The following is an 8,342-nucleotide window of genomic DNA, read 5'->3' as shown; positions in this document are numbered from 1 at the left end:
TAGTTGCGGTAGATGAAGTATTAAGTAATATCGCGCTACTTTCAATATACCACTTGTAAGAGTCACGAGGAAAAGATTTAATGGACAACAATTCATTTGGTGGATAATAAGCAATGCCGTAATTCATTTCCACTTCTCATATGTGATTGGACTGAGAGTAGATCTCAATACAGAATACGATGCAAAATACCCTCTGACATACATTTCACAGTAATTTGGAAAATATGTATGTAAATGATTCCCTTGAGTAGCCCAGTAAAACAGTAGACTTTTGAATTCCCGCGCATCTCGATCCATTTTCATTTCACCGTAGTAACTTTTCCCAAGGTACAAAAACAGAGAAAAAGCAATTTATATCGATATATGAATATTTATATAATTTATGTATTTTGGATTTTTACTTTTGTCGGCTAATTTAAACAGATTTTTAGTCGGAGCAACACGGTTAACTACACATAAATTTGAATACAAATATAAAATGAAAGTTGTATAGAATTTTATTTTGTCACACGTTCCTCACGAAATTTTGCTTACGAGCGACATTATGATTAAAATAGCAAGGTGGGCAACCTGCCCAGTATTGTCTGATCCTTGTTTCCTATCTGTGGGTGATAACTGTTTTTGAAAATAAAAGATTTCACGCCTCGTTAATGATTCGAGCGCTCTGAAATTGTTTTTATTGCCCATTTAGTATATTGTGTGTTTCAAAGGGGATATTTTACAATACCTTTTGCACTGTCGAGCTGAAAGTTTCAGAACGCATGCGTCAACGGAAGTGGAGGAGCCATCGCCCAAGATAACGGTAGTTTGTTCACGGTAAGTGTTGTAAGATTTTAGTTTGACTAATGGTAAAGTTATACATGAAGTCCGAATGAGAATCGGGATTCTGAATGTATCGACCAGCGTAATAAGTGTGAGGATGTGGAGTGATTGCTGATGACTCAAACTTCAAGATATGGCGGTATAAATTACTACTCAGTGGCGAGTGTTTTCAAAGAAGCAAGGAAGCAGGGGTCAAGCGGTGAGCTGCAGAAAGGTTTTTGCATTAAAGGTATTGTACAATATTACTGTAAATACTGCTATTAGTGGCTATTTATTTTAAATTAAACAATAATTCTGGAACTATTTGAAGGACTGTTTTCGGTGTAATTACGTGACAGAGCTGACAATTCAAGTAATGAGGGCGTTTACTTCGCATGTGTAGTTTAAAGTTTCACGGAGGCAATTGCAAAACTGTGTACCGAAACAGAGTGAGTAAATAACGAGCGTAGTGCTGGGTTGGAACATCAGGTTACCTGTAGCACTGACATTTAAAGGCCTTGACTGGTGATTTTGTATGAAACGAGTTTCGGTGTAAAACTGTGATGAACGTGTCTTTCTGATTAAGTTCTGTCAGTCGTCGTAAGATAAATTTCCGCTTTGTTGCAGTTATAGCTTATAGGTGTCAGGGTTTGTCATTTTCAAATGTAATCTTTCTTAACGCAACACAAGAAATCCGTATGAAATATGATTATTTCAGGTAATGGATGTATACGTCTGTTTCCAAAAGCTTTGTGGAATATAGTGCCCGCGATTTTGGTACACGCAGGTTTGGTCGTGCAAGATTTTTAATGAAAACCTCCAGATATGCAGAAAAACTTTGTAACTGTTGGGATTAGCCTTAATACTGTCGCTGTTAGTGTTAAAGTTTGATAGTGGTTTGCATGAACGTTCTTACTGTTCAGCTGTTTTATCGTTTTCAGAAGTATTAATGTGAAACCATTCCTAGCATCACGTACAGGTTGTTTACACTCATGCTGGTCCAACTTGGGTTCTTGTGTTTGTCATTATTGAAAATTTTGTACTGTATTATGTGGTAAATTAATGTTATTCGCTTAATTTAATATGTTGTGCATGCTTGTTTTACGAGTGTTCACTAACAGTATTATTTTGGTATATGTATATATCAATAGGTACTGTGAATGGCTTAGTATTCTGGGAGAACTTTGCGTTTTAAATGACAAGAACACAGCATTACCCCACATAATGAACAATGTTTATGTTTAGAAGCATTTACATCCTCAGAGGGACTTGGCAGTGAGTAGGAATTGTAGTAATATTTCATTAGTAATAAGGTTGAATGGCCATGTTAAACATTTAAGCAAGAAGTATGGAACACTAAAGTGGTCAATGTAATGTCAGGTAGCTGAAACATTGCCAAGTAAATGGAATGTCAGTCATTGGTGTACTTTCATGTGTGATTTCGAAAGGTGTTACATGAGTACTGGTAGTTGATTACTGTGCTTGTGTAATAGAACATAAAAAGGCAGTTCCCTGACCATCTCTTCACCTTACCAGTGTTTTCTGCTAACTGTGAAATAAAATTTCTGAATTTTCCAAGATATGTATTCCTTGTGTTTCCATATTGATTATACCTAGCAGGGTTGCACAATGATTAGCACTCTGGAGTCACATTTGGGATGATGATGGTTCAAGCCCGAATACGGCCATCCTGATCTAGTTTTTTGTGATTTCCCTATAAATAACTTATATGGCAAATGCCTGGGTGGTTCCTTTGAAAGGGCATGCTTCTTTCCTTCTCCATCCTTCCTTATCTGAGCTTCTGCTCTGTCTCTAATGACTTCATTGTTAGTGGGACATTAAACACTAATCTCCTCCATATTGAATATGTCAGTCAGTTTGCATGCACTGCTAATTTCACTATAATTATTCTGGAGTCAGTGTTGAGTTACTTTTGGCAATATGAGATGCATTTAGAAGAGTCTGGAAGTATGTTTACAAAAAGTTTGTTTGACAAGATGTTAAATTGATGCCCTATAATAATTGTCTCTGAACTGTTGGTACTGCTGTGGTAGCATGATTATAATAGGTGCCATTGCTACATTTGTGAATGAAGAGCACTGGGATTTTTCCCTTAAACTTGCCCCATGTGCTGTTCATTGTATGTTGAAGTTATTTCCATAAAATTTTGGGAGTGTCATTTTCCTGTTTTGAGACTTTAATATGTTGTCATTCCTTGCTAAACTTCAAACTGTGCTAACTGTTCAAAAATATATCTCTGTAGAGCTTGTAACAACGGATTATGTTTGTTGTTCGTGTTCTATGTTTAGTACACAATGGTCCTAAGAGCAATTTGCATGTGATACAAAGTTTTCTGTGTAAATGGGAGGTAAAAAATTATAACTGCTCTATGAAGTTAGAGTATTGATTTTTACATCTGGAATAAATTATTAATTGCTGCTATTGGAGACACCTGATGTCCGTATCTAAAAAGGGGATTGCATTTTACACAGGTAATTTACATTTGTATAATATCAGGAACCAAGAATGCTGTCAAACATTTTTTTGTGGAATTTGATATAGGTGAGAGGTCTGGTGTATGTTGTTGTTGAAATACATGTATTTGGGGAAATGAGAGCATTGGAGAAAGCACTTTTTCTTTTGTTTTGTTCTATTCTTCATAGTTAATTTGGGTGGTAGGTATTGTGAATAGCTGTATTGTCATTTCATCGTTCACCTGTTTATCTCAAGTCTAGTTTCCTGTACTCTTAGTAATGTGTTAGTTCACTGTATGTGCTGTCATTACACAGTTCTTGTTGCATAGTGTTGACATCAATATTTAAGGCAATTATGACGCATGTGTTCACAATAACAAATGTACGCAAAGTATATAGCATTTGGTGTTCCTACATAGGTGAAGGGAATCCTTCATATCATACTGTTCTGTAACATAGTGGTGACAAAGCTTTAGTTCCTGGCTCAGTAGCCGGTGTTGTCCAGATTTGTATTTATTCTAGTCTATTGGTCCAGCTCCTCTTTCCCTCTGTCTCCTCCCACCTCTTCTCTCTCCACATTATCACCCATACCCCTATAGAAGGTTGGTGGTTCTTAACTTCACAGTATTTCTTTCTCTCTAGTAAGTAGTATGTGTACAAAGTTTGTTTGAAATCAATGCAGGGGTTTAGGAGTAGTTTTTTAATTGTAGTTATGCCTTCGTATGCCCATGTCACATATATTTAACACGTGCTGCACACACAGTTCACCTGTATCTCTAGCAAATTTTACTCAGCAGTTTTATTTTTTTTGTGTCAGTGTTTATGATGTCACACCTCCAGAACTGTGTGTTGTACATGCTGCAAATAGTTGTTGATATGGTCTTCAGTCCTAAGACTGGTTTTGATGTAGACGGATAGTAGTAAAAAATAATAAATAGCAGTGTTGTGTCCAATGTGACAGCTGTAGTGCATGAATGTTGAAAATATTGTAAATTATAATTTTTTAATTTCTTTTATCATTTTGTGGCCGTTGTCAGTGAGAAAAAGTTTCATGAAATTTGAAATGGTGTGTAAAGTTGTTGTAAGTCACAAAGTACTCTTTCTCAAATAATGGATGAAGAGTCATAGTATTCACGTGCCGTGGGCAGTACTACTTTCTCACACCCACCCACTTGATAGGTACATGGTTCTTACACCTGCAAAGATTCTTTCCAGGCAGTGATATGTGTACCAAGTGTGATTGAAATTGGTCCAGTGGTTTAGGAGGAGGTGTGTGTGTGTGTGTGTGTGTGTGTGTGTGTGTGTGTTTGGAACTGACCATGTGGAGGATAATAAAGAGAACAGATTAATTTAGCTCGATGTTGGTTTTGGTTATTTGACAGTTTCTACGTTTGATTTTAACAGTTCTTTAAAGTAAGCATTAGAGAGCTGTCTTCCAAAGAAGGAAAGAATTACCCAGGGGGCTGCCACCTCCCCCTAGCTCTCAGGGAAAGGAAAAAAAAGTGTAATCAGATGATTTGAGTTGGTGTTACACAAGTTTTTAACAGGATCAGAACAGGAACTTTTTATGGCTACTTGTTGCCATGTGTCTTCGACTATATTAAAAATACTAGATACCCCTAGGCGTAGCCCTCCTTTCCCTCCAAACTATCATATGAACGACATTGTTGTGTTACTGAGAGTGCAGTTAACTAGCATGTGCAGGAAACATTTTGCACAGTAAATTTACTGTGTAATTGTCAGAGTTCCCAACATCTTCAGTTGGTCTTTGTTTCATGTAGGAGCAATTGTGCGTGTGATTCTTGTTTATTAAGAACAAATAAGTGCCCAAAAGTTTGCTGATTAAATTACAGTGGGTGGAACTTAGCAAAAAGCTGAATACAAAGACTGTGCAAATGGAGACATAGGTTTATAATGTAGTTAAAGTTACACAGTGGACACCAGTTGCATTTTTTCAGTTGGTGTGGATGTAAACATTAGGCTTCACTACCAATCAGTTTGTTACCACAACCTTTATTTGGCTTTCACATTTGTTGGCTTCGCCAACTCTTGATTGCATTAACATCTGTCAACCTAGATCTTGGGCTGTGCCGCAGATCAATATGTCATCAATGTCATCAGGACAAAGATTTCAGTGAAAAGGGGGGGGGGGGGGCAGAGAGCATTGCCATCCTGATCTCTGTGTTGTGCAGTAGATATGCAGTATTTTTTCATAAAGATTCTAAAGGTTCTTGCCCAGTTCAGCTTTATAATTGAGCTTTTCTGTACTTAGTATATCTGAGATACACAAGTTTATCAGACATTTTGTTATCCAACAACAGGTAATTGTGTAAGCAGTTGTAACTGCAATGATCTCTAGGTGTTCGGGAACAAAGTTAAAATTTTTTGTTATTTCCTTACAAAGGAAAAATGAATGAATCTAAATTGACAGGTGTGTGTAATTACACATCTACATTTCTTTTGTATTTTAAATGTCACAAATTAACAGTAGGAACCCTTAAGTGTTTGTAATACTTGTCGAATGAGGCACCACTGAAGATGGGAATGTGATTAATTAGAAATAGAAAGCCTTCTCAGTTGTGCAAAACAGAAAAAAATGCTTTAAGATTGATTTATTGCTCAGTAAATGGAGAGATTTATGTTGACAATATATGGTTTACTCAACCATGTAATGTGGATTTGAATTTGGGGTGTTCTAACAGTAAGATGACGATGCAAAACTGCTTTGTTTGTATGTGTGGGATTTGTATTGTGATAGTCATTTTATTTCTTGTCACTTATATGAAGTGATGTTATACTTATTGTACAATACCAGTTTATGCATTTGTGGCAAGTGATCATTAATGTGACAAGTTGTTGTAGAAAAATATCAGAACATATAAATGTTGGAACTCTGAACTTCTGTAATCATGGCTGTTACGTGTAAGAATTTATTTTTTGTGAAACTTAATAGTGGACAAGAAGCAGGCATAGCCCATTTATTTGAAATGGTGGGGAAACAGAAAAAAATTGAATATTCCAGATCAGAAAAACGAGCAAGAATCTTCCTCCTGAAATAGCTGTCATTCTTTTCAATTAATCTTAACAAATTAAAATTGCTACATCACAACAAGTACTTCCTTAAGAACATTTAATATCTCACTCATTTCAGTGGAATACATTTTCAAATTAAATGGAGCTAATGTAGTTGTGCATAGAGTTTGAAAAAATTTCCAGTAGAAAATCTTTGTTACGGAGATGTGAAAATGATTGGTTTTGCCTTTATATCTTGTGTAATCCTGTCACTGAAAATGTAAACAGCACACTTTAACAGTGGTTAATGTTGTAATCAAAAAGATTTATCACCTATCATTTTCGGTGAATGGTTATTCCTAAGCAAGGTGATACATTCAGCCACAAATTATATAAACAAATGTACTATGTCATGATAAGACACTTAACACAACACATTATGGATTGGAAACAAAGTGTGAAAGTTTTGTTTTTCTGTGTATATAAGTAGCCAGATACCATCCTACAAACATGACATGATGTTCGATAAGTAAAAAACGGCAACAGAAAAAAATAGCACAGAAAACATGTCGCAAACAGCGCCAATAATTACTTAAAGCATGTTGTAACATACAATAAATAAGATTAAAAAAAACACTGATGATGGCGATATTTGTCGCCGAAACTAGTTTGGGATAATAAATAAACAAACGAATAACAAGGCGTTTTGCATCAAGGCGGACTCAGTCTCCGATATTACAGTAAATTAGATAGTTGGTGATCCACATGTAGATCCTCCCACACGTGTAACTTCCAAACTATCCTTACTGGCTAGCTACAGTGATGGCACCCCATTATTAGCCTCTACTGGAATGCCCAGATCACATTATATCAGAGCTTGTAATTTTAAACATTTCCAGAAACAAGGAATATCCTCCCCATTTCCACCTCACTCAAAGTGTTATTCTTTACCCACACAATGTCTGGGTCTGCCGTTCTGCCATTCCTATCCCTAGCCCTGTTCCTAATAGGCCAGGTTTGAAATTATGAACAAAAAGCTTGTAACTGATTGTGTGATGCATGGACATCAGTAATCTGAAATGGAGTTACTACCTGTTGGTTTTTATTAAATTTGTAAAATTAGAACAATAGCACAATTTCATATGTATATCTATTTGGCAGGTTGGGTAACCATGTATTTTATCACCCTGGGTATCTTCATTGTAGTAGCAGGTGTTCTGCACCACGTGTGGTTTCTTAGTACTCTCGTCATTACACAGGCAGTAGTCACTACTGTATCAAACACCTTTAGGTTGAAGGGTTTCTGAACCTGCTCAGCTGAAGGGCCAGTACAAGAATTCTTCATATGATACTTCATAATTTGTGGTTCTATTCACTAATGATATGATAAACAGTTTTTGATGTTGCTGAGCGACAGTCATACAATAATTTTTAAATGAACACACTGCCATATGACTGTATTCTTGTTTATTTAATTACAACCCAGGTTTTGGCCTTCTATGCCATTTTGAAGCCATTGAGTTTATGTCATTAACATATATTACAGGACATTAAGCTCAACATTGGCATAAATTGAGAAAAATATTCGCTCGGGCATATAGCATATACGGCATCTCGTGGGGAGTGAATATGTTTCTTAATTTATGGCCAATTTTGAACTTTATGTCCTGAGATATATAAAAAATCACTTGCATTCATGCTGAAGGTAATCGTTGTAATGGACTATGGATGGTTGAAAATTTTACGTCATATGTTATTTCTTACATACATATTGAAATAAATGTCTACTTCAGGGCCTAGTGCAAATGTGTGGACCTGATACCACCATGACATCTCCCATGTTGTCACTGTTTGGATGAGCAACTTTTCGGTTGGACTTAACACTGTCTGCACATTATTCCAGACCATTTCGTGATTGAAAAGGCTGAGATTTTAACAAGACGATTCACTAGCCAGTGACAATACATGTGTGATACCAGTTTTGTATGTACTGATATAATTAACTGCAAAACATCTCTTTCGAGAGAAGTATCAGACTTAATTTCCTCACATCAA

At 36.1% G+C, this 8,342-nt stretch overlaps 1 protein-coding gene across 2 annotated transcripts in view; it reads left to right on the top strand.

Annotated features, from left to right (window-relative positions):
- The first annotated feature begins 562 nt into the window (after positions 1 to 562).
- LOC124554962 (ras-related protein Rap1) overlaps positions 563 to 8,342 on the top strand; it is a 56,179-nt gene continuing 48,399 nt past the window's right edge. The window contains exons 1-2 of one of the 2 annotated variants that reach the window (XM_047128669.1): positions 563 to 816; positions 904 to 1,051. The gene's annotated coding sequence lies outside the window, so the exon portion shown is untranslated. The remainder of the gene's footprint in view (positions 817 to 903; positions 1,052 to 8,342) is intronic. The other variant, XM_047128668.1, reaches the window with a different exon arrangement.

Source organism: Schistocerca americana, chromosome X (assembly GCF_021461395.2).
Source record: "Schistocerca americana isolate TAMUIC-IGC-003095 chromosome X, iqSchAmer2.1, whole genome shotgun sequence".
Taxonomy (NCBI): domain Eukaryota; kingdom Metazoa; phylum Arthropoda; class Insecta; order Orthoptera; family Acrididae; genus Schistocerca; species Schistocerca americana.
Note: the sequence above shows the minus strand (reverse complement) of the source record. Positions and strands in the feature narration are given on the sequence as shown.